Source organism: Podarcis bocagei (assembly GCF_964188305.1).
Source record: "Podarcis bocagei genome assembly, chromosome: 6".
Lineage (NCBI taxonomy): Eukaryota > Metazoa > Chordata > Lepidosauria > Squamata > Lacertidae > Podarcis > Podarcis bocagei.
This window is the reverse complement of record NC_138130.1, coordinates 4,423,083-4,449,905: the sequence shown is the minus strand read 5'-3', so window position 1 is coordinate 4,449,905 and position 26,823 is coordinate 4,423,083. Positions and strand designations below refer to the sequence as shown.

Below are 26,823 nucleotides of genomic sequence, written 5' to 3'. Positions count from 1 at the left end.
CTTCTTTAACACTTTCTGGCCAACAATGCCCAGGAGGAAGGCCTCTGGTTTCTTAGTGAAGGTATATTTAAATACCTTTTTTTAACTCATTGTAAATCATTTCCCAGAAGGCCTTCACTTTTGGACAGGTCCACCAGAGGTGAAAGAATGTCCCTTCAGCCTCCTTACATTTCCAGCATTTATTATCAGACAGGTGATATATTTTTGCAAGCTTGACTGGGGTCATGTACCACCTATATATCATTTTCATAATATATTTTTCACCGGAAAAATTTCATTCCGGTGGTCCATAACCTTTCCCAGTCCTCAAACATAATGTTATACCCAATATCCTGAGCCCATTTTATCATGGCTGATTTGACTGTCTCAACCTCAGGGGAAGATATCTAGCAGCGTAGCTTTCCTTTTTTTTCATCCAAAAGTCATCTTCCATCTGCAGTCTGTAACCAATACTGTTTTGAAATGAATTATTCATTTTATTTCTAGAACTTCAATGTGGTGTCAGACCCACCCACTCCCCTCCCTGGTGACCTGGCCTCAGTCCAAACTGGGTCCCCCTGTGACTTTCATGAAGAAAGAAGATGACAGGTGTTCAATACAGCGAGTGCATACACCATGTCTGGTTTGACCCTTCTCTCATTTCAATAATTTACTGAATTTAAAACTTATTTTAAAAATCCATCATTGCTCTAAATATTTACCTGCATTAAAATTGTATGATTTGTTTCTTAAATGAGTTTTTTAAAGCATAAACTTGGTTTGCATTAAGAATAAACATAATTATATTCATCACAATATTCCCACTCTACAGAACTGGAGTAAGTGCAGTGCTTCCCCCCCCCCAGGGGGTATTCAAGGGTACACAGTACTGACACCTCTTTTTTATTGTTAAAAAGTAACAACTTCATGGTGAATACCAGCACCTATTTTTCTAGAGAAAAACACCGAGTTAGTGTATATGAAGATGTCCCCAATGACTCATTCATTCCCATGTTTTCCGCTTCAACAGCACTAAGATAAGAAGAGAATAAACGGATATATTCATTACATTTATGGAATTTCTTTTGTCTCAGCAAGCTCCTGCAGCTTCTTAGACCTCAATGCAAACCCTTCCGCCCTGTGGGGCTTTACAAAATGGCAGGGTGGCCCCCACATCCACAGCCTTGCCACGCAGAATGGTTAGGGCAGAACATGGACAATGAGAAGTTTGCTGTGCCAGCCAAGCGGTGCTCCAGCAACTGGGCCTGAGGATGTTGTACAATGGCAGTTGGCTCAGCTCAGACTCCAACCCCCCGGGGATCCCCTTCCCCACCTCCAAAATGACCTGTTTCAAGGCCACCTGCCAATGAATGCTTGCAGGCATCCCACCCACCCCCTGTGTTTGGAAAGGGGGGGGGTGACACACCAATGGAGCAGTGCTTGTCAACAATGATTCCCATGAGTGCTGGGAAAGAGGGACAGCTCTGTCCAACCCCACACCCAACACCCAAGCAAGGGAGGGTTGATGTTTTGCAGTGCCAAAGCTGGCAGTACCAACTATTTGTTCAGTCAATGATTTTATGATCACAGTAAAAGAAACCCTCAGAGTGCCAGGCATGACACAATTGAAATCAATGGGCTTCAGTGTGATTTATTCTGATGTGAACCAGGTGCTGGATGCTGCTGTGTTTTTTGTGTGTGTTTTTTTACAAAGTACTGTGTTGTCTTATTTATTTTTCTCATTTGGACTTACAGATACCACATGCATCCCAGTCCAGAGGGAGTAAAGTAAGGTCACTATTCTAACATACCCCAACTCTGCTACTGAGCCAGTCAGAGCAAGTTTGACTAAAAACAGCTTATGCTGCTTCAAGAAGATGTTTCTAGGCAAAGAGAATCTGAACGCTGAGAAAGTCTCCCTGGGTATCTCTCGTCTGTGCCAAATGAACCAGATCTATGTGCAGATCCCTAATTCCATACTCAGATTGCCCTTGCAATAACAAGATAAATACATTAATAAATAGAAAGACTGGAACAAGATTTTCTGTACTCTTCATTTTAGTTAATTTTTAAAAACAGAATAAATGCTGCACTTAGATGCCCTTTCTTGGGCATAAACTCAGGGGAACATACTTGTGAATAAACATGTATAAGGATTCCAGTATCTTACAGATGATTGCTAAGTTACACAGTTAGTTGTGCAACATCCAGCATGCTATGGGCTATAAAAAATAAATGTACTATTATTGTGTGCTGCTGAAATTACTATTCTAGTGCCTGCGGTTAAAAATGATTAAACAATAATAAGCAAAATTAATTTTGATCCTGATCTCAGAGTTGTGGGGATTCTTACATATGCCTTCACTCCTCCTCCTAAATTTCCTACACTTAATTGTCAGGGTTCAGGAAAACTTTCAAATGGTAAGCATTCTTTTTATGCAGTGTTTCGAAGCCTGATCAGCAAGTACTGTATATTTGTGAGAGAGCTCCACTGATGGGCCAGATCCTGTTATCCGAAAACGGACCTGTAAGCAAGTCTCAATAACAAATTCCATCCTATTACTGGCTGCCAGCTGAGATGACAGTTAGACATACTCCGGGCAGGGGCACATTTGGGCTGGGCTTCTAACATTCGTTAGTTATTTAAAACAACAGATATCTGTCTATCTTTACATTTATAGCCATGTGTTAGAGACACAGCACAATGTCTGGCCAGGGAGCAACAGAGCAAAGGGAATCAACTGGCACATTCCAAGCCCCAGCACATCATGGAAGGTGAGAGATTGGCCTTTGGACCCAGCAAATCTAAAGCCTCTGGCACAACCCCTTCCTCTCCCCTCTCCCAAACACCCTGTTTTGAGAATTTCAACTGCATTCTACTGCTGGGATAAATGCTGACAGTAGGAGCCTCCAGCTATTCACTCCCACTATGCCCCAGCCATCAATATTGGGGTAGGATTGTACTGCAAATTAGTTTTATTTATTTATTTGGCACATATTATTGCATCTAGTGCATAATATTGCTTAAAACTAGCATGGTGCATTTTCTTTTTCTTTCACTGAAAAGGCATGAAAAGGTAGGGTGACATTTGGCAGCATACTGTGAAGACACTGCATTGACTTTGAAATTTACTGGTCACTGTGTCAGAAGGTTCTACTTCCTGTTTCTTAAGCAGTCACTGATTCACAAGAGTGCCTCTCATCTTACTCTATGACTTGCTAAACTAGCTCAGGAGTCCTCGTAGAGATACATTATCAAAGCTTTTCAAAAGTCTAAATACTCAGTGTGAAATGGATAGCATTGCAAATCCTTGTTTACACTCTCAAATAACTCTAAAAGGTTAATGACAAAAGCCATGATTTCCACTTGTTTTTTCCAGAACATGCATTAAGCTATGTGACCTGTCATCTCCAAGATCCCTCTTGATGTTCCTGTTAGAATTCCTGGCTCCGTGATTGCAGTCCTGGTGTTGTTGTCTTTCACATGACGGTATATGTTTTGACTCCACAGAGTGGGAAGTGACAGAAACAGGATATTTGTGTTACTGTGTTCCGCGAAGTGGGACTATTGTCATTTGTTCTTTTTCTCTTTGCTGTCTGATGCTAGAGAGAGAGGGAGCCATGTTGCAGTGCTCCGTGTGTGTTTATATGTAAATAAAGTAGATTAGCCAAAATGCTGAGTTGCTGAGGTCTGTTACACAAACTGCAAACACTCTGCAGATCTCCAAGTGTGCCGGTGTCGGTTGGCATTGGTCGCTGTGATGTTCGGGCAGAAGAAAGCTTTTGAAGCTCCCAATTGACCAGGAGGGAGAGCATGCCAGTCGGGCATGTGTCTCTACCAGGGTCCTACTCGAGTGTAGGCTGAACTCCTGACAGTTCCATGGGACCAGTAGTCCTCAGCTACGGAAGCTGGCCTTAGGGATAAGTTACATATTTTTGATAGAAAAGTAGCCCTTTCTCATTTGAGTTGGTATCCAGCAAGCCTGGTAAGTTAATGCAAAAGCTATGTACACAACAAAAATGAAGGTGATGCACATCAACTGTACTAATGTTTAAACCAAGAGGCATCCATGTCTTTATGAAATTTGATTATTAGGTTTCACTAATCCTATACATATTTACTAAGAAGTACAGTGGTGCCTCGCAAGACGAAATTAATTCGTTCTGCGAGTTTTTTCGTCTTGCGAATTTTTCGTCTTGCGAAGCATGGTCAAGTCGCAACTGCACCTCTTCAAGCGGTTTTAAGAAAAAGGAAACAAACTTGCAAGACGTTTTCGTCTTGCGAAGCAAGCCCATAGGGAAATTCATCTTGCGAAGCAACTCAAAAAACGAAAAACTCTTTCGTCTTGCGAGTTTTTCGTCTTCCGAGGCATTCGTCTTGCGAGGTACCACTGTAAATCCCATTTCAATAAAATGGAATTCCTATAGCACAGGACTCTTGATTATTTTTATGCACAAGTTTAATATTGTTTTGTAAAACAAATGCCACAACAGCACTGCATGTTGGAGCAAATAATAATTTGTATTTATGTGCTGACATTATGCTATTTTTATTTTGCAAAGCTAACTGATTGAAAGGAAATATAAGTAGGATCTATTATACTCACAGCAGCAATATGCATGCAGCTATTTTAATTTTCTCTTTTTATATTTGTAGCATTTCTTGAAGTCCCTTGAAGTGAATTGTTCAAATTAAAATAATCATGTAACTCAATGCAAGGCAATATAATCAGAGAATTTATAGAAAAATCATGAAAACAAAAATATGCAGCTTGACCTGCCTCCCATTACCTTGACAAACTATTCATTCTCTGTTGGGAAATCATGTTTGACAAGGATGAACTGGCAAAGATAAAATATTATAGAAAATATGTCTTCAGGGCTACAGTATGATGAAGCTGACCTAATATTTGACAATGATGCAAGTGGCGTCCCTGAGCTACATGGATGAACAATATGTTAATTTATGCTAAGGAATTTTTCTACATAATAATGGTCCAACAGAGGATGAGGCTGGCATGTTTAGCAAGCTGTTAAAAGAATATGCATCTCCCAAGCACATCCTGCATCTAATCTTAAATGACTGGCCTGGATATGTTTCCAAAGACAATACATACCACCTGCACTGACACTCTTTGTTCCTGCAAATATACAACCTGAGATTATATTGCCAAAATGTTAATGCATAAGAAGAAGGTATGGCTGAAGTGACCCAAGAAAGCATGGCTCAAGCCGTCTTCTCCCCACAGCCCAGCATCTATTCCAAGTGACCTTCTAGAGGGGGTCCACTGTCCACTGCTATGTTAGAGGTACCCTACTGAACTTGCACTTAAAATAAATTTGAAATCTATCTTCCATCGTTTCCTAGCTCACACTGTCTACCATCTAAATTTCTTCTATTTTCTAAGCCCATTTTCATGAGAGGTTTGGAGCCAGCTTTGGATGGCCACTGTGTGAACAAGATGCTGGACCAGGTGGGCTGATGATCCGGCAGGATCTCTTGGTGTTCTTGTCTTCCTCGGTGCAGAGGCACCATTTAGGCATCACTCAGGATAACTCCTCCTGCAGGTAAAAGCCTGCCGTCCAGGGCACATCACACCAACTTCTGAGTGAAAATAAACAAGGCATTATAATAAATGCTTTATTAGAAAATTAAAGATAGCGAACATGATGGAGATGAAAATGTAATACAGTAAATAGCATTGTTATCAGTGAACATGACTCCAAAGTCAAATTAATGAAAAGCCAAAAGGTTAACAACCATCCTTGAATTAAAACGACTTTTAACAAATCTGCAATCAACAAAGCTGCAAAAATGGTTACAGATAGTGAAGCAAATATAGCAAAGAAAATAATGAAATTTAATAATTTTTTTCCTTATCCTGCTGTTAAATAAAGTCATGCTTCTGATGTAACTCAGTAGCTTATTGGCTGAGGCAATCCTTTTGCACCTGTTTGCCTCTATTCTAGCACAGTCATACCTCGGGTTACAGATGCTTCAGGTTGCGCGTTTTTGGGTTGCGCACCGTGCCAAACCCGGAAGTACCAAAATGGGTTACTTATGGGTTTTGGCGCTCACGCATGCGCAGAAGCGCTAAATCGTGCTTTGTGCATGCACAGAAGTGCCAAATCATGACCCGCGTGTGTGCAGACACAGCGCTGCGGTTTGCGAACACTGCGGGTTGTGAACGTGCCTCCCGCACAGATCACATTTGCGACCTGAGCGTCCACTGTATGTTACTTCATAAGCACCTTGATTCCAAAGGTTTCCAGTTTGTCTGGAAATGAAGGCTGGAGACAACGGAGTAGTCCCACCCACATCCTGTATTTTGTGGGATCTTCTGAAATAGTTAATGCTTAATCTTCTTCCATTCCTAATCTACTCAAAGCACCACCTTATTAACTTTTGGTGGGCTATGGAGGGTCCTGAGATATTGAATGTCCTTAAAATAAGTCTCCTTTGTTATCTTATAATGGCAATGGTGCCTACCTGAGAGGTGCTAGAACTTAGTTGTGGTGAGTTCCGGCTGAAAAAAAGCCCTGGCAACACCTCTTATTGAATCACCATGAGTTCACTGGTTTAGAGGTGCAATAATAGGTATACAATCTGGAGTTTAAGAGCCAGGCTGACTGAGCTTGAGCGATGTTGAGTCCTGGAAGAACTTTGGAAAATCAGGGAATCTAAGAGAGTTAGAGCTCCTGATTACAATGACTCCCCCAAAAAGTAGGGTGCTCCTGGAATGGTGATTTCGAGGTGAAGAAAATAAAGGAGTGGTCTTGTTCCTGAAGGACAAAGCAGTGGCATCTTTAGGTGGAATGTAGACTATAATCATGGTGAGTTCTAGAAAAATAGCACTGGGTGTTGCTGGGATAAAGTCTGTCTGGCTGACCCTGGACTCCCAATATTGAAAGGGCTCTTCCCCTGTTTCCAGTAGAAGCAAAACAGAGCTGTGGCTGAGGAAAATATTATTATTTTTAATTTCTCCCCAATTTCTCTCCAAACAGAGCATACCGCCTTATACTGTTTTGACAGGAAAGAAAGAAAGAAAGAAAGAAAGAAAGAAAGAAAGAAAGAAAGAAAGAAAGAAAGAAAGAAAGAAAGAAAAGGAAGGGAGGAAGAAAGTTAGTTTTCACCATAACTCTCTGCTTCTTTTCACCCTGAGGCTGAGCAGCCTTTTTAGTACTGTTTTTCATGCACCTCCCCTCTCTGGGAAATTATTACATCATCATTTAGTCATATTTTCTCAAACATTTTCTGCAAAAGCTCTTCTTGCATCACTGATCTCATCTACAGTACAAGACCACTCTGCTGTTCAGAAGGATGTGTCACCTAGTGCCTGCTGGTTGCTGGAATGAGTGCTAGATCCCTTGTTCTGATCCAGCAGAGCCATACTTCTGTTACCAAGTAAAATTTCAGAATCAGGGTTGACACATATTGTGTCTTAACTCTCAAGAGGTCTTGAATTTGAGGTTTCAACTGTTCCAGTGGAAGTTGGGGAACTTACTGAATACATCCCTGATTTTGCTCAGGCCTCACATGCAACAGTCCTACACCTGATATTGTATATGATGTCAAGTGTGGGGCAGGTAAAGATGCAGCTTGGGTGAAAGTGAGGTTTGTAGGCACTGCCAATCAGCTGATCAGTGGTGCCTGCAAAGTCCTGTGCCTTTGCAAGTGAGCGCCACCGTGATCAATGCTTACAAAGGGCAATTAGCTGAGCATTGGCACCATTTAGATAATCCCAGAAATAAACAGGCTCCTTGCATAGAACAGCACTGTTATTTCTGGTGGAATAATACCAGACCATTACAGCTGATTGAAAGAAATTGTGACAACCCCTGAACAAGTCAAGGTGGGGGTTGTTTGTTTGTTTGTTCTCAAATACCCCAAATTTATAGCTAACTTTTAAATAACTATTCTCAAAGCAGGACACATATGGTACCAAATTATGACAACAATTAAACATTACACAACAAACGTATTGACATGTCATTTATTGAAGGCTGCTGGTGGAACTACCCAGCTCAGACTAGAAATTTGTGTGCTTGTGATAAATGTTGGCATAGCAGAGACATTCCCGTATTTTTTACCATCCCTTTCATTTCATTTCTCAGGCACCCTAAGAATCTGCCATAGTAGTCCCATGTATTGCAGAGGATGTGTTCTGGAAAGTACATTCCCTACACACAAGACACTGGCCAAATTTGTTCTCCATGTCATAAGCAATCTTTCTTTCAGGGAAGCTTGTCTAGCATGCTTGACCTTTAACTGAGGGACTCCTGATAAGGAACTTCAGGGTTTCAAAGCAACTGCATCAACCACAGTCCGTCCCAGATCCATCTTTCAAGTTCCATGGGAAAGGATGTTCTCTACTTGCAATATAATTTCAACGCACAAATTTAAATTGCATGGTGAAATTGTACTATGCAAACCATTAAAAATGTGTGTGTGAAATTATGGCTTGTTCTTTTCCCTCTGAATCCTTTAAAAAGGCATGTTACATAACTTAAATGAAGTAGAGATTTCTGGAATAAGCTGTAATATAAAGGACTAAAAATGGAACTTTAGCTTTGATGGCACTCTAAAAGCTCTAATGATTAAATTGTTGGCTCTTCAGGTTTAACACTAGAATGAGAAAAAATGTATATAGAAATGTATCAATGGCAGAATAATTTTACAGTTTCTTATGGTTCCACTCATTCATTTACAGAATGAAAATGATGGTATGTTGTGTAAAGCAACTGCAACAGAATCTAATTCGACATTACAAGATGAAATGTACTGTTGCAAATATTATATATAATGTATTATTTGCTGAAGTTATCTTGAATGCTCTTTTAAACCAAAAAAGGAAGAAAAGAAAAGAAATGTCTGGGACAACAGCATAGGTCTGTTGAACATAGTGCGTCAGACATTATCAACACAACCTTGATTAGGATGCTGCATTCTGATCATCAACAGAAGCTGGTTCCAAATGCAAATTTAATCTCTCTTAGTATTCCAACATACACTAACCATCATACCTTTGATACCACTGTGGGTTTGTGGTGCTTCCCAATCTCACATCCTAATTATCTTCTCCTAGTATTTAATAGTTTCTTCACAGATGCCATCAGGTGCATTAGGAACTGCTTATTTATGGACAGCCAATAATGTCCTTATACACTCCTCCAAGTGAAATATCATTTTAATTAACAACTCACAAGCCGATGCAGGTGAACGATGTATAGTTAAAATATGCTTAATATTATTAATGGTAATGAACCAGGCTGGATATATTGGCAGAGGAATGAATTATTTTTGTTAGCAGGCATGTATCCATTACTTAGCCCCCTGGCATTCCAAGTTCCTTAAGGCCGCAGTCCTGTGCACACTCTGCAAATTTTCTGGAGAGAATACAGAGCACTTTCTCAAAGGGATGAAGTGTGATTCTTTTTCCCACTCTGCATCTGCCGTTTCTGTGTCCACTGGGCCTCTGCAGTACCAGGCAGCTGTGATGCAGCTGGCCGCTCACTTCAAGTCTACCTCTCATTTAAGCATTTGGCAGCCCCCTTCTCCCCATGGCCCATGCTCTCCAGGATAATCTCAGGATATTCAGTTGCCAAGCACTTTATGTTGCTTCGATAGTGCTCATCCAGGACCACAGAGAGCAGAACACTCTGCAGGCACACTGTATTTATCTCAATATTTAAAAAGCAATCTTAAGGAAAACACCTTAAGATTATTACACAAGTGTATTGCACTCCCTTGCAAATGTTAAGAATGTTTTCTTCCATTATCACCTAATTGTTGGAGGGATCGCAAGAAACTTGGTACATATTATCATTTATGGTGGGAAATGTCGGTTGGTGCAAGATTTTTTGAAACTAACTTTGACTGAAATGATAAATATTACTATTGTTTGCTGTCCAAAATTTAAGTTGTTGACCATTTTCTTCATGATACCAAGGTAAATATATTGTCAAAAGAATTGGTCTCGTATATGACTGTGGCAGCATAGATAGTAATTGCAAAACAATGCACCAGACCAAATCTACAATGGTCAAAATTTAGGAACATTCCTTCTAGTCAACATCCCTGGGGTCTGGCACTTGCACTACCCAGAAAGGATGCCCTAATCCTTCTTGCCACTGGTGCAAATAGTGCAAGTCAATGGAAAACAACCCACTATCTTACACTGGATGCTTAGTATTGCTAACGGCATAATTTGAGATTTTGACAAGGACAAGAAGTTCCAGGCACCTTTTAGATGATTTGGCATTCTTTTATGACGTGTACAGAGGAACCCTCATTTTCAAGATAACCTTCATCACAAGCCTGACAAATCTGGAACTTGGACTTTATTATTTTAACTCATGTGCAACTAACTACTCATTCTATGGGCCTATTTTATAGTTTTGTTTTTCAACTTTTAATTTTTGTCTGTTGTTATAAATGTTCTCTCTGTTTTATATACATTATAAAATAAAATAATAAAAAATTGCAAAAATATTTTAAAAGCCACAGTAAATAGAGAAAAATATTTTATATATATTTTGTGTGTGTGTGTGTGTGTGTATATATATATATATATATCCTGTCACAAATATATTAAATGCATGCAATCACATGCAGTGAAGCTACACAGGAAAGTCAGAATATCTCAGGATATATCTACATAACAGAATTTAAGCATCACTTTATTTCTTCAGGAAACCCTGTAGGTGGAACAACTGGGATAATGTAATATACTTTAATTAGTTTGGACTGGTGAAAGTTTGAGGGAGCAAACAAAAGTAGAGCTGCATAATAGTGAAATCTATAAAGCGTGTTCTCACTAGCAGAGAGCACGTGTTGCGGTTGGGGAGCAGGCCACCATCATGACTAGGCAAATTTGGGAACCCAAGATGAAAAAGGGTTAATTGGGTCGCTGGGGAATTTTGGGTGTTGCAAAATTGGAGGAGGGGTTTAGAGTCTATAAATTGAGGAGCTAGACTAGGGGACTTCCTCTTGGCCGTTTTGCATCGGATCACCCGCCCCCCTCCCTTTTATAGGGTGGTTCTTGGGTTCATTTGACCTTGCTATGCCTGTCATGGGGTCGTCCGCCTTGGAGCGGGGGCCTGGTAGGAATTTTGCCATTTGGCTGATTGGCTCTTGCCACTTGGTTTTTGCCTACTGCGTAGCAAATCGTCACAACTTGTAAGGTTGGCGGTTAGGCATTGGTTAAATTGGTGCTTGGAGGGGTAAGTGCCTATCCCTCCAAATGATGCGAATGGGAATTCCGTTAAAGGAATCCAGGGGCTTGCCATCCTTTCGTCCTTGTCCGTGGTGCCGGGCTTGGGCCGTGCAAGCCCCACCGGAACATGAGGGTGAGAGGTGTTGGACTGAATTCCCAGCCTCATTTCTCCCCAATACTTGTTTCCCACGCTGGCTTCCGGTGGTGTCCGGAAGTGCCAGCACTGTCCTTGGGGGGGCAAGGACAGATAGTCATAACCAATGCCTAAGCAACCACTCACATTTTCTGTATTTAAATAAAGTTGTGGCCAAAATTATGCCAAAAACCTTAAACAAAAATCAACGTGTGCTGTGTGAATTTTTTTTGGGGGGGTGGCACTGCGGAACTCAACACGCAATTAGTTTTGCACACCATAATTGTTTACAATAGTTAAGTTGCATATTATTTTTCTCAGTAAAGTTTGTAAGTTATATTGCACATTCATATTCCATTTTGTTTTCTATATGATCAAAGTTTGCACATGCTGTTCATTATATATTTCCCTTCCTCCTGCCCCCAGATGCATTCATGTATAAATTGTCGGTGATTTCTTTGATATTGTTACATTCATATCTCTTATAAGTTGCAATATGTTTACTGGCCTTCTGATGTGCTGTTTAAAATGCATCCTTTCTAATGTATTTTAGCCTTTCAAGCCCTGTCCAGCTCACATCCTCTTGCCTGTTAGGGGAATTTAAGAAATTCATGTTCAGGGAGCATTTCTGAAATGAACTTTTGACATTCTCTGAGTCAAACTGGAATACAGAGCAAAATCACTTGGGGGGGGGATAGACCTAGCCTAGATCAGCTAATGTACATTTATTTGGTTTTTAAAAAAATGTCTAGTAAGTAAAGCTATATTCAAATTAAGACACAAATCCACAGAAGCAATGGAGATAGTTACAGGCACATGGCAAATTTGCTTTTCAGTAGGTTTCATTTGCATCCATTATCAGCCGACGCTGAGCAACCTTCATGGTGGATCTAATATACAGTATAACAAGCTGCCTTATCACTCTTCTGAAGCCTTTTCAAATTAGTAAATTGCCTGGGTCCTCGCAGATACTAATTTTTCTCCTATTTAAACATTTTCTCCATAAAATGCTGTCCACAAAGTATCTGTTGCATGAGTATGCTAGCAAATAGTTTTCATATTTATATTATTAAAAACTCTACATCCATTAGATAAAGTGAAGCTTGCCTTGAATATTTAATTCCAAATGTACAATATGGAGTGAGAAAGATGAGCAAAACTTGACAATAGGTATGTGATCAGCAGGGTCATATACTGTCTTCAGTTCCTTCTCTCATTATTACTGAAATTATTATAATTAAACATTCTTTAAAAGAAAATCCCTGTACAGAAAAAGTAAATTAACTAGTTTTCTAGTGTACCCATGCACAAAAGCTATTGTTTTAATTGTTGTATTTCTACCAAACAGAAGATATGATCAAGTAGACACTTGAAAGAATAATATGCTTTTAATGTTTGCCTTCAGGCTAAAAAAACTGTATAGAGTTGAAAGTTTGAGGTTATTACTGCCTTCTAAATGCAGTTTTATTATTATTAACGCTTTACCTAATTTCCCATGCAGTCACCTATTCTGAAATTTTCTTCCCCCAAACAAAATCAACTCTAAAGTGAAGATGCAAAGTGGTATAAGTGCTATGGAGGTGGAAAATGGAAGAAAAACAGTTACTAGTAGATCCTAATTACATTGCTCAAGTCTAAAATACTAATAGCCATATTTTTTTAATTAGCTCAGCCAACAAGATCAAGCCACATTACAGATCAGGCAGATGTCCAGCTTTGTTAGTGCCGTGGTTCATAGGCAAGTTCCATGGGACTCAGAGGAAGAGTTGATGCAATATGCTCTGTTTAGAAGCCTGGAAAATGAGAAGTAAAATTTGATTAATGTCACATATGTTTTTCAGACTGTTTACATTTGACATCAGTGGCCAGTAGGGAAAAACAATGAATTTACAGGAGAGGTTGGGGATGTGTTTGGATTTATTTTTTTAACGGAATCATATGACTGTCTCCACTGCTGGGAGATCTCAATATATTGGATTTTGGGATGGGCCTGTGCAGGGCGCTCATTTTAGGATTCATACAGAAGGTTCTAGTATCCTGATTGCATGGAGCTCAGAAGCACAGGGAGCTCCCACAAGTAGAAGAGGCTGTCCACTTCATAGATTTGCCCTTTAACTCCTGAAGGATGACTAGAATGGTGGTGTGATACAAGCACTGACCTGACCCCACCAAAAACTCATCCCCTGATGAGGACTCAGATCTCTTAAAGTCAGGATGGGCAAGGATCTGATGAGCAGGTGGTTGGGTGCATCACTGCAAGTATCCTGCTGACAGCATTAGGCTGCATTATCACACAACACTGGGCTTGGCACTGCGGTGGACACTTCAATTGGCACTGGCACAATTTGTTGTTGTTTAGTCGTTTAGTCATGTTTGACTCTTCATGACCCCATGGACCAGAGCACGCCAGGCACTCCTGTCTTCCACTGCCTCCCGCAGCTTGGTCATCTTGTCCTCCTTCATTCCCTTCTCCTTGTGCCCTCCATATTTCCCAACATCAGGGTCTTTTCCAGGGAGTCTTCTCTTATCATGAGGTGGCCAAAGTATTAGAGCCTCAGCTTCAGGATCTGTCCTTCCAGTGAGCACTAAGGGCTGATTTCCTTAAGAATGGATAGGTTTGATCTTCTTGCAGTCCATGGGACTCTCAAGAGTCTCCTCCACCACCATAATTCAAAAGCATCAATTCTTCGACAATCAGCCTTCTTTGTGGTCCAGCTCTCACTTCCATACATCACTACTGGGAAAACCATAGCTTTAACGATACGGACCTTTGTCGGCAAGGTGATGCCTCTGCTTTTTAAGATGCTGTCTAGGTTTGCCATCGCCTTTCTCCCAAGAAGCAGGCGTCTTTTAATTTCGTGGCTGCTGTCGCCATCTGCAGTGATCAGGGAGCCCAAGAAAGTAAAAACTCTCACTGCCTCCATTTCTTCCCCTTCTATTTGCCAGGAGGTGATGGGCCCAGTGGTCATGATCTTTGTTTTTTTGATGTTGAGCTTCAGACCATATTTTGCGCTTTCCTCTTTCACCCTCATTAAAAGGTTCTTTAATTCCTTCTCACTTTCTGCCATCAAGGTTGTGTCATCTGTATATCTGAGGTTGTTGATATTAATTCCGGTTTGGGATTCATACAATCCAGCCTTTCGCATGATGAATTCTGCATATAAGTTAAATAAACAGGGAGACAATATACAGACTTGTCGTACTCCTTTCCCAATTTTGAACCAATCAGTTGTTCCATATCCAGTTCTAACTGTAGCTTCTTGTCCCACATAGAGATTTCTCAGGAGACAGATGAGGTGATCAGGCACTCCCATTTCTTTAAGAACTTGCCATAGTTTGCTGTGGTCGACACAGTCAAAGGTTTTTGCATAGTCAATGAAGCAGAAGTAGATGTCTTTCTGGAACTCTCTAGCTTTCTCCATAATCCAGCGCATGTTTGCAGTTTGGTCTCTGGTTCCTCTGCCCCTTCAAAATCCAGCTTGCACTTGTGGGAGTTCTCGGTCCACATACTGCTTAAGCCTGCCTTGTAGAATTTTAAGCACTGACACAATGGCAGTGTCTAAATCACTGTAGAGCTGAGCAACTTTATCCTCAAAGTGTTTAGTTATTCAGTTACAGTTAGTCAATGTGTGCTCCAGAGATGTGCCTTCCTGGTCAGGATTAACCAACCTCTGGACCACACAGAACAAGTCTGCTGGTCTTTCCTCCAGACATAACCCCCTGAGCCAATTTCAGGGGGCATCTGGGTGTGCTGGGGGGTGAGGGCAGCATGGAAAACCCCATTGTGCAAGCAGAAGGACTTTTGCAGGCTTCCACTGATAGGACACATAGAGCCAGTGTGGTGGATTGGTTAGAGTGTTGGACTGAGATCTGAGAGACCAGGATTCAAATCCCACTCAGTAATGAAGCTCACCGGATGACCGTGGGCCAGTCACTATCTCTCATTCTAACCTACCTTGTATGGTTGTTGTGAGGTTAAAATGGGGACAGGGAAAACCAAACATGCCACCTTGAGATCATTGAAGGAAAGGTGGGCTATAAATGCAATAAATAAATATATAAGTTGAATCCTGCCTTTTACGTTTTCTTTTTTAAAAAAAGATAAGTTGATGGTCGGCCATTGTATGTTTCAACTTCCTCGAATCCATCCCTATCTGCAACCTTACAATTGCAAAGTGCACACTTCCTTCCACATTTCCTCTCAAGGCTGTGATGAAATATAGTGTCACCCATGCTTCCAGAACCAGCCAATTTCCCCCTCCCCACCCCACAAAGCTTGGGCAGTATAACATTTCCCTTGGACTGATAAAGGCAGTGCCCTGGTGTGGACTGTGGAGCTGGAAAAGCTACCTCTGCTTTTGGGGTTTTTTCTGTTGCTTAGGCTTTCAGAACACCCAAAAGCAGTGTGAGCAAATTACTGTTAGATCACCTCTCAGCAAATGTGGGTCCAGAGTTAGTGTGCTTTTTTTTTTTTTTTTACTGCTTGTCATCTTCTAGCCATCTATGTTGAAAAACCACCATCTAAAAAGAATGGCTCCAAAAGAGAAGGATCAGAAATGGCACAAATATAATACATCTGCCGACACTTTCTTGCAAGGGGCACATCTCCTGTCTATACATGCGGGCATTTGCATTCAAAGTCACTTCCCAGCTTGTAAGGAGGTAACAAGGGAGGAGATACATAATCACCCAAATTATTTAACAGAAGGATAACATGTTGTTCATGTCCAGAAGCAGTTATTGTAATAATAACGCTCCTCCATAATTGCCTCAGTGCTTGAGTCAGAGACAATTATGTTCACTTATCTCCATTTCCCTGATGTTATTTAATTTTTCAACCATTTTCATGACTGCCTAATAATTAGTGTTACTGGGCATTTTTGTCCAGTTTTATTTTATCTTATTCTAAGCATTTTTTTGTCTAGCTGCTGAGATGCAGAGTTGATGCTGCTGATGAAATGGCTTTTGTCAGTACATGTAAGCCATCATTGTTACAAAGTCCCTCCCCTATTCTGTGACAAAAGAACATTGCATTTGAGGCTTCTCACAGGTGCACCAACAACACATCTCTCCCAAATTTCATAGGCTTTTAATTTTTGATAATACTGGTAAATGTAATTTGCACCTGGCATGCATGAATACAGGTCCGGCCTACACTCAAGAGCCCATCAGGGCTAGTTTAACTGTGTCAAGGAGCAACAGAATTCTCAGAAGCCATATGTCCTTCTCTCTGAAGTAGACCACCTAGGTTTCAGCTGTTTGCTGTAAAAAATAATAATTAAAAAAATATCAATCAATCAATGTTTATTACGGTCCAGAGACCCAACAAATCGTTACAAAGCAGTGCACAATTCAGACAGCCTACCTCCAGGTTAAACAAGCATTTTGTTCAGACTTAAAGATAGGGATCATTGGTTCTTGCAACCACTGATAAAAACTTTGCCACTGCTAATGTTCGGTCTTCCAATAGGAACCTGATATAGTGAGCCTCTGATTTTCCCGGGAAAGGTACCAGCAAGGGTAATATCAGTTCAGCCCTGGCTTGCTCATATTTCACACGAGCAAAGTCTGTCCTGTTAGGGAACTCCTCTCCACCTTCATAACCCAGGTAATAAAGTTGGGGGGGGGGGTGACGGACCAATAGAGGTGGCTTTTCTAGCCATGGTTTTCTGCCATTTGCTGACAAACTCCTCATTGGTCAGGTGTTGATACAAACCCTTCCCTAGATCAAACACTGAAATCCTGAGCCAATGTTTTAGGGCAGCCCACCATGCTTTAGTTGAAATTGGGCATTCACCAACTTCTAACAGAAGTATGGAGTTGGGGACACAGTTGGGTACCTGCAGCAGAGATCATAGAATTTTGCCTGGAACAGAGGTAGCTATTCAGTCACAAACAGTAGGCATATGGCCTATAAAATGCAGGGCTTTTCAGCCTTCCTTCATGTTCCTTCACTGACTTGCATTGTGGTGGTGATGATCTTTGCTTTATCCAGCAGGATGCATACATCACATTCATTTTAATGAGGCCATTGCAGGGTTGCTTCTCAGTGGATTTTGTGGTCATCTGAGTTGTTCCTTTCATACAAATTTGCATGTCCTCTTTATTGCTGCTTATGGCATTTCCCTCTGTTCCACCTAATGCTTCACCAGACTGAACCAGTTCAAAAGGAGGCCACAGTATCACACCAGGATAATTCCCCAAACAATGCTCAAATAGTTATTGTATATTAAGAGGAATACAGAATGGTATTTGTGGAAATATTTATGCAGAAGTTGCTGTGCAGAGTTGGGTAGTGGGAAAGAAACTTGGGGGAAATGATTAACTAGTTTGCCCATAGAGTCAGTTTCTCATTGGAAACTGCATGCTGGGCTGTGCGGCAAAAGCTGCACACGACTGCTTTGTGTGATCACAAAACTGAACTCATGTGTGCCTGCATTCGGGCTATATGCCCAACCTACCACTTTGGCTGAATGGTTCAGCCCTCGGAAACACAGAGGCTCTAAGGGAGTGAGCGTTGTGGTAGAGATGATGGACATGAAGCTTTGTTTTGTGTGGTAGAGGACATTTGCATTCACTCCAGGCCAGATCCATGTCAGAACATAAGCATTTGGTTTGATCAGACCCAACACCCGTCTGGTTCAGCATTCTGTTTCCAATTCTGTGAGTTCCTAGCCAGAATGAAATAGGGGCATGGAGGCAGCAAAATCCCCATTTAACAAAGGTAATTCACAGTACATGTTAAAGTGTCCTTACTGGTATATCAGCTATATCTGAAGATGTTTCTTCTTCAGTGAAGTGAAGTTTTTATTTATTTATTGCCATTTAATTCTACCTGTCATATTTGTGTATGCAGTCCTTTCTCCAAGGCACTCAGGATAATGTACAGTGGTACCTTGAGTTACAAACGCCTCAGGTTACAAATGCTTCAGGTTACAAATTCCGCTAATCTGGAAGAGTTACCTCGAGTTGAGAACTTTGCCCTGGGATGAGAACGGAAATCATGTGCTGGTGGCGCAGCAGCAGCAAGAGGTCCCATTAGCAAAAGTACGCCTCTAGTTAAGAACAGTTTCAGGTTAAGAACAGACCTCTGGAACGAATTAAGTTCGTAACTAGAGGTACCACTGTATACGGGATGATGACACCATCTTCTCCAGGGCCGGCCCAGGACAGTTTGCCACCCTTGCTTCATGGGTGGGTTGGCTCATATCTTCACAACAACCGTGACAGGTAGGTTACACTGAAACATAATGGGGGAAAGAGCCCCAAGTCAACCGTGAGCATCATGATTGAACTGCAGTATGAACTTTGACCTCCTACGTGTAAGTGGCAATGGAGGTAGGCGAAATATGAAGAGGGCGAAAGTCTTTCATCCTAGGAATTATGGTAAAATTTGTGAATTTCCCAGTACCCTGTCAAAATCAGAGCATTAGTAGTTCAGATTCCATCACTTTAGCATTGAATGTAGCAATGCATGCCTCAGTTATAATTACAGATGCAATGATTTAATTAAAAACAAAGAAAACCTTAAGAGCAAGTTGTTTACAAGTTGGTTCTTTCCTATTGAGCTTCTTACATTATTTGATAGTCATGTGCTGTGTAATGGCATTGTTACTGCAGAAATGAAAAATAATGCTACCGGTTTTTGTGGGGGGTGGGGCTGGTTTCAGCCTTGTAAATTGACAATGATCTGTGTCAACTGATGTTCTGTAATTTTTCAATTAGGCTCTCCTGTGTCCTACCCCGCTTGTGGAATGATGTATGCACAATACAACGTTGTTTCATTGAAAGCTTTGACATAATTGGGATAATTTCCATTTCCCTCAATTAAATGAGGTATAATTAATTTCCCGACTGTCACCAAAACATATTTGATCTTAAGGAAAAGAACAATTAATCATTTCTAGGGAGAATAGCAGACATTTCCCATTTGGTGAAGCTTCATAATGGCATTTCACACAGCAAACCAAAACTATGAACCTCCAAAGCTCCCCTCTTTCCTTCCTTGTCTATGACTAAGAGAGAGCACAAAACAGATAATGGAGCTGTACAATCAAGGTACCTATTCAGGGCTGCAAAATTCTAAGTAAATATTAAGAATCAGCTTGGAGGGAGAGATGGAAACCCTGTTTTCCAAAATCCTGTCTGCATGGTACACTCAGATACTTTCTCTTCATATGCTCACAACTGCATCTGTTACTGCCACTATTTCACATATTCCAGAACTGATCCCTTGTGTTGAAACAGGTTCTGTAGCTTTGCCTTCAGAGGATCTGCCTAAGAGTAAGGTAGAAGCTGGGACTGGAGGTGTAAGAGGAGATGGCATATCATGGAATCACAGAATTGTAGTGTCAGAAGTGACTCCGAGGGTCCTCTAGTCCAACCACCTGCACTTGTAGGTATCTCAACTAAAGCATCCATGACAGAAGGCCATCCAACCTCTGCTTAAAAACCTCCAAGGAAGCAGAGTCCACCACCTTCCAAGGAGTCCGTTCCACTGTTGAACAGCTCTTACTGTCAGAAAGTTATTCCTGATGTTTATTCAGAATCTCCTTTCTTGGAATTTGAAGCCATTGGTTCAGGTCCTACCTTCCAGAGCAGGAGAAAACAAGCTTGCTCCGTCTTCCAAGTGACAGTCCTTGAGTTATTTGAAGATATGATATCCCCTCATGTGCTTTCTCCTTTCCTCAGGTGACAGGGTCAAATTTTAATAATAATAATAATAATAATAATAATAATAATAATAATAATAATAATAATAATAATAATTATTTATTTGTACCCCACCCATCTCACAGAGTTGTCCCAGTCACTCAGGGTGGCTTCCAGCATATATAAAAACATAACAAAACATTAAACCTTAAAAAGCTTCTATATACAGTGCTGCCTTCATATGTTTTCTAAATGTTATATAAATACTCCTCTCCTTAACATCTGATGGGAGGGCATTCCCCAGGATGGGTGCCACTACTGAGAAGGCCCTCTGCCTGGTTCCCTGTAGCTTAACTTCTTGCAGTGTGGGAACCACCAAAAGGCCCTCAGTGCTGGATCTCTGTGTCTGGGCTGAATGAGTGGGGAAGAGACGCTCCTTCAAGTATACTGGGCCAAAGCCATTTAGGCCTTTAAAGATCAGCACCAACATGTTTTTCTTGCCTAGGGAGTACACTGGAATGTTTGGATTTCATGTTGCAGAAGTAGCACTTTGGAGAAACCCATTCATAATGCTGACTTTACTGACATCAACATGCCACATCACATGCACATTGTTGGGACGAGCATGAGCCCAGCATTGCACATGTGACATCACACATGTGGCACATACACGGCATCACATGCACATAGCGCTCTCCTGCTCCCAAAAAATCTGGGGCCCAACTCAGTGCCTCTGTTTGCATGGGTTTTCCACACAGCAAAGTTGATATTGCCAATCTTCATGCCATGTTTGCAGACACCTTTGTAACACAGAATAGGTTTGCCAATGGGCCTGGTATGTGAAGCCAGCTCCCCATAAAGCACTTCTTTGGGATCCTGCCATCTTTTATTCTGTGGACATGATTAAACCACTGTAGCTGGAAATGTAGGCTTGGGAGAGCACACCCTTGTTTGGGACTGTCCTGCCACATGATGCCCAAAATCTTCCTGACACAGCACATGTGCAATATGTTGAGGCGTCAATCTTGGTAACTGTAAGTTACCCACAACTCATTTCCATAAAGCAGCATGCTCAACATGCAAGCCTGGTAGATCTTCATCTTGGTATTGGTCATTAGCATCACATTCTCCCATCCCCTTTTGGAGGGGAGAGTCATTGCCACAGCTGCCTTGTGAATATGCTTGTCCAGCTCAGTGCTGATGGAGAGGTTGCTGGTTATGGTGGAACCCAGGTAGACAACATCATCTACCACCTCAAGCACATGGTCACCCATGCTACATGGAGTGCTGGCGATGTCATGACCCCATATCATGAGTGTACAGCACATATGGTTAACTGCTTCTACAAGCAGTTCCAAGTACAAGAAAAGAAAAGAAAAGTGAAGCTCATATATGCCATTTTGCATGTTAAATGTTTACGTAAAAAAGGTAAAGGTAAAGGACCCTTGGATGGTTGAGTCCAGTCAAAGGCAACTATGGGGAGTGGTGCTCATCTCGCTTCAGGCTGGGGGAGCCAAAGTTTGTCCACAGACAGCTTATACATACATATACATACATACATACATACAGGAGTATATAAAGGTTTATATACATGCATCAGTATCCATAGAAATGTCTATAATCTGTTTTCAATTACGTTAAGCTCTCTGCCATGCTGATAACTTACAATGATGACAGGTTGTTTTAAAATATACTTTATGGGGATAGATAACAGATACAGGTTTCCTGATGCTCAATTACCTTGCACCTGTATGTGTTCTGCTTGTAAAATGCTAAGCATGAAATTCTAAATTGCCTTCTTTGGAAGAATTCCTGCTTTCTCTGTCCTTATTCTTATTTCCCTTTTAGGACTCCAAAGTAAACTATCACAATTTGGTATTTTCTCCTGCAGGACTTCACTTACCTGCCCTGAACATATTTTGTTTCAAAATATGAAACTTTGCACAAATGTGATTTTCAGAATGCTACCAGTGAAATATTCCTGAGAGAGAAGAAAATGAGTCGCTCATTCTTCAAAATACTATGTTGATTGAAATGAATTGGTTGTTTCTTGGTGCAATAGTTTTCTACTTCATTGTGAGGGCACGGATAAGCCCTCCAAAAAAGGAAAGAAAGAGGATTCATGCCGCTTCGTACAAGGCCAATGTCTTTTTGAAAGTCCAGAGAGCTTCGAAATATGCATTGCGCCCTCCCACTGGATCCTGCATTCCCTGCCTCCTGCCTGTGATGAGGGTCATAGAGGGTCTTAAAATCTCTTCTGGGCTGATTGCCATCTTTAGAACTCACAAAATGTAGGGCATGTAGGGGGTCATAATCATACAGCTATTATAGGTGTCCTTTAACCTGTCCTGGAGCATAAAACAAAACAAAAAGAACTCATCTGACCCCTAAAATCTGTGGCGAGTCCACCAAGAATGTGTATCATAAGATATTTATATGTACAGTAATGTGTGGGAGGCAGAGAATAGTACAGAGGATTTGGGAAAATGAGCTTGTAGCTATTTATTTTCATTATTATTGCTAAAACATTTATTCCTAGGATGTATTCCTATACACTTAGAGAGTAAGTTCCATAGAACTCAGTAGGAATTCCTTCTGAGTAGTAATGCATGTGACTGCACTGCTGAATGATTTCAATTTGATCAATTAAAAACAACCGAGTGAATTGGAACAGTAGGCTATTTTTTATATTAAAAAAACTTTATAAATCTGTACGAAAAATATTGAGGGAAGGCAACATGATACACATTACAATCCAGTCCTATGTAACTTTACTCAGAATCCCTCTAAGTTAAGTGAAACGGACTCCCAAGAAAGTGTGCACATGTTCCCATTCACACAGGAGCAATTGTCTCTTCTAAGTTGCAAGAAAGGAGATTCTGACTAAACTAAAAACTTTCTGACAGGAAGAGCTGTTCAGCAGTGGAGGTTGTGGAGTCTCCTTCCTTGGAGGATTTTAAGCAGAGGTTGGGTAGTCATCTGTCATGGATGCTTTAGCTGAGATCCCTGCATTGCAGGGGGTGGGACTAGATTGACCCTGGGGGTCCCTTCCAGTTCTAAGATTCTATGATATTAAGATACACTATGAAAACTATCAGAGGTCAATTAGCAAATCTGAACAACTGTAAAATCAAGAGTGGGAAGAGAAAGGATACAACCCTGTGTATGTTTTAACTTGGAGGAAGTCCCATTGAACATCATAAGAGTTACTTCTGAGTAAACTTGCAAAACACTCAGTGTTGGGCTGTAAGACTGCAGTCCTATGCTTACTGCCTTGGAAGTAAATTCTATTGCAATATGTGAGCTTGGCTCTCTAGGTATATATCCATTGGCACGTTCTGCGTCTCACCTTTTGAAGCAAGGAGTGTGTAAATGTTAAGTATAATTGTTTAAAATTATGGACTTATTTGAATGTATCTCTGATGTTTTTGTAGCCACTTGAAGAAGATCTGGTTAGCAAAGTTTTGAACCAAAGCTTATTAGTCTGCACAATGTTTTATTCCAAAAGGAGTCAGTTTTTATGCACCCAGTTGCTTCAAGCTTGACAACAGTAAACGTGTCAGCGATCTGCAGACCTGGAAACTAATGGAACCTATTGATGCTAGAAATTCCAGAGACAGTCCCCCCCCCCCCCGATTTTAAAACAAATACACAAGTGCCCCCTGCACCTGTGAATCACATGAAGGAGCACTGTGTGTAAAAAGGGGCTGCGCTGCTGGCCCACCTCTAGAGATGTGTGTTGTCCTCATTCATGATGGCTACAGAATAGCCATGTATGTTTGTCCTGGAAAAAAAGAAAACTTGACCCTGGGACAGAACCAAGGAGCCCTCTCTTTGTGAGATGCACCTTCACATGCGAAGAAGGCTATATAAAAGTCAGTGTGATTCCAATGTGACCAAGAAGAAGAAATGAGGAAAGGGCTGCGTAGATAGGAGTCAGCTCAAGTTCCAATGGCTGGTGTTTCTGGGACCGTCAGGGCAATGGGAAACAGAGTCAGACTTCAACCCCGTGTCCTTAAGGTGACTATTTTCCAGCCACCTCTATCTAGAGATAGAGAAGAAAAGCAGTGCTGCACTTGAACACTTTTGCTGTGGAGGTGAAACCTGCCCTGCAGTGCTGACAATGGAAGCCCCAGCTGCCACTAACAGTAATCTTGGATTCACAGAGGATGCATGGAGAAACACTTTGCACCTCCCAGGAATTATTGTAACATACAGCCCTATGCACACAGGAGGGAGGGAGGGAGAGGGAGAGGGAGAGGGAGAGGGAGAGGGAGAGAGAGAGAGAGAGAGAGAGAGAGAGAGAGAGAGAGAGAGAGAGAGAGAGAGACTTTCATAATAGGCATTTTGCTGATATTCTGAAAGCCAGTGATTAATACAAATATTATTGAGGTCAGTGTGATGGGGGAATTGTTTAGGACTGTAAAAGGTAAGAGCAGCACTTTGTTCCCAGAAGCTAATTGGCAGCTGGATCGACCCTGCCTTATAAAAGAGTAAGAGGCTGTCGACTATATAGCTAAAGCAACATCAGACGAGACCACAATTTACAAAATAATTTCATTTCCCTCCTCATACACCATGTCTGCTGCAGTCTTTGAAATGAAGATCACAAGGCGATATTTGTCCAGTGATTTGCTGTATGTAAATTTGTTACATTCTTTGAAAGCTATGCCAGGCTTTCCGGCTTTGATTCACTTGCTGACTTCTATGATTTGCCTGCAACCCTTTGACTTGCCTCCCCATACAACCTGGAGTAATGAGTAGGGAGGGAAGTGTATATACATTCCCCCACACTGCAGAATAAAAATACAAGATACCAATGTGCTGGGAACTAAAGCCTTTTAGTTTTATTTAACAATTGATTTGTGACTCATGCCCCTAATTTGTTGTCAAGCTTCCTCAAACCCAGTGCTGGTTAGCTGATGCTTAGGAGAGACTATGAGAAACTGTTGTCTCCTCATGTACCACATGTGGTGGACGTGTAGGAAAATAAGAGAATTCTGGGGCCTTGTCTATGATGAGCTGAAAAAAATCTTTGGAACACCATTTTTTAAAAAGCCAGAAGCATTTTTGTTAAGCATTGTTGGTAAAGATATCCCGAAAAACTTAAGAGAAATATTTCTATACACTACGGTGGTGGCCCAAACACTAGTAGCAAAGAACTGGAAAGGGAAAAATGTTCCAGCTATAATGGATTGGCAGAATAAGTTACAAGAATATGTGGAAATGGCACAATTGACCAATAACCTAAGGGGCAGTTCAAGACAAGAATTTGCACAAAAATGGGATAAATACAAGAGATATGTACCAAAATATACCAATGGTTTTTTGTCTTTGGCAGCATTTGAATGACCTTGGATAAAGAAATACAGTGGTACCTCAGGTTACATACACTTCAGGTTACATACGCTTCAGGTTACAGACTCCGCTAACCCAGAAATAGTGCTTCAGGTTAAGAACTTTGCTTCAGGATGAGAACAGAAACCGTGCAGCAGCAGCACAGCAGCAGCAGGAGGCCCCATTAGCTAAAGTGGTGCTTCAGGTTAAGAACAGTTTCAGGTTAAGAACGGACCTCCGGAACGAATTAAGTACTTAACCTGAGGTACCACTGTATAGGAGAAATAAGATTAACGGTACAAATTGTTGAATAATATATTAGGGAATATATAAAGAATAGATTAATAATGGTAGGTACATTCACTATTAGAATAAAAGCATACAATGGGAATTGACAGGAAGTCCAAAGTTTTTATGATATTTTTGTTAATAACTTTTGTTAATAATCTTTATTAATAATTGCGTAAAAAGTAGCATAAACACAGCTGAAGCTTAAGGTTTATAACTAGTATATGTCTTGTGTGTGTGTGCGCGCGCGCATGTATATGATTGAAATCTCAATTTACGAGATGTACTATATATATGTAATGTATTATAAGACTATTAATAAAGCTTGTTACATTGCAAAGAGAGAGAGAGAGAGAGAGAAACTGTTGTCTCCTCCTGCCTCCCAGGGTGACTGAACCCTAGATCAAAGCCTTCAATCAATACAACACACGACCCTTTATTTTACATCACACACACACACACACATTACTGGTTTGCCAAAAAAAAGGCCTGGCATCATCACCTATTCTGATTATTTCCTACATTTGTATGCTACCCTTCACCCATAGATTTCAGGGTGGTTCACAGCATGAAATGACAAGATAAAAACACAACATACATAATAAAAGTAAGAACAAGAATAAACCAAACCAATAATGCCCCCTCCCTCCCACAAACACATGATGGGGGAGGGCATGCAGATAGTCAGCAAGTTTGGGAAGACTGTTGAGGAATCCACACTGCCAGGGCCTCCCTGGCCGGCTCCCTCCTCAGTCTCAGCTGGTAAGAGGTCCAAATCCACTCTTTACTACCTTGAGGCATTGGGGTGTCCACTGGGTTGTTTTGGGGGCGTAGCTGAGGATTCAGTCCCTGGGCATGAATAATAGCAGTACCAGGCATTAGGTCCTCATCTTGAATTGCCGGGAGAATGGCTTCTTCATGTAGAAAGAAAAGCAGTTGGAAAGAGTGGTTTTGGCAATAATAATAATAATAATAATAAATTTTATTTATATCCCGCCCTCCCCAGCCAAAGCCGGGCTCAGGGCGGCTAACAACAATCAAATAATCAAACAGTAAAATAGTTACACAATCTAAAAATATTTCATTATAAAAATTAATTAAATCAAATTGAAGGCAACCAATTAAGCAAAATTCTGTGCAGAGGAGGGAGTCAGGCTGTGCCCTGACCAAAGGCCTGGTGGAACAGCTCTGTCTTGCAGGCCCTGCGGAAAGATGTCA

General features: G+C 41.1%; 2 long non-coding RNA genes across 2 annotated transcripts; one reads left to right on the top strand and one right to left on the bottom strand.

Moving 5' to 3' along the window:
- The first annotated feature begins 383 nt into the window (after positions 1-383).
- LOC308589743 lies at positions 384-3,660 on the top strand. Its single transcript, XR_014009464.1, has 4 exons — positions 384-622; positions 1,735-2,506; positions 2,680-2,931; positions 3,360-3,660. It is a non-coding gene; the product is annotated as an uncharacterized lncRNA (long non-coding RNA).
- An 8,445-nt stretch (positions 3,661-12,105) lies between these two features.
- LOC308589529 lies at positions 12,106-26,529 on the bottom strand. The gene is made up of 3 exons (XR_014009358.1): positions 26,397-26,529; positions 16,454-16,590; positions 12,106-13,121 (listed from the first exon to the last, which is right to left on the bottom strand). It is a non-coding gene; the product is annotated as an uncharacterized lncRNA (long non-coding RNA).
- Positions 26,530-26,823: the final 294 nt, after the last annotated feature.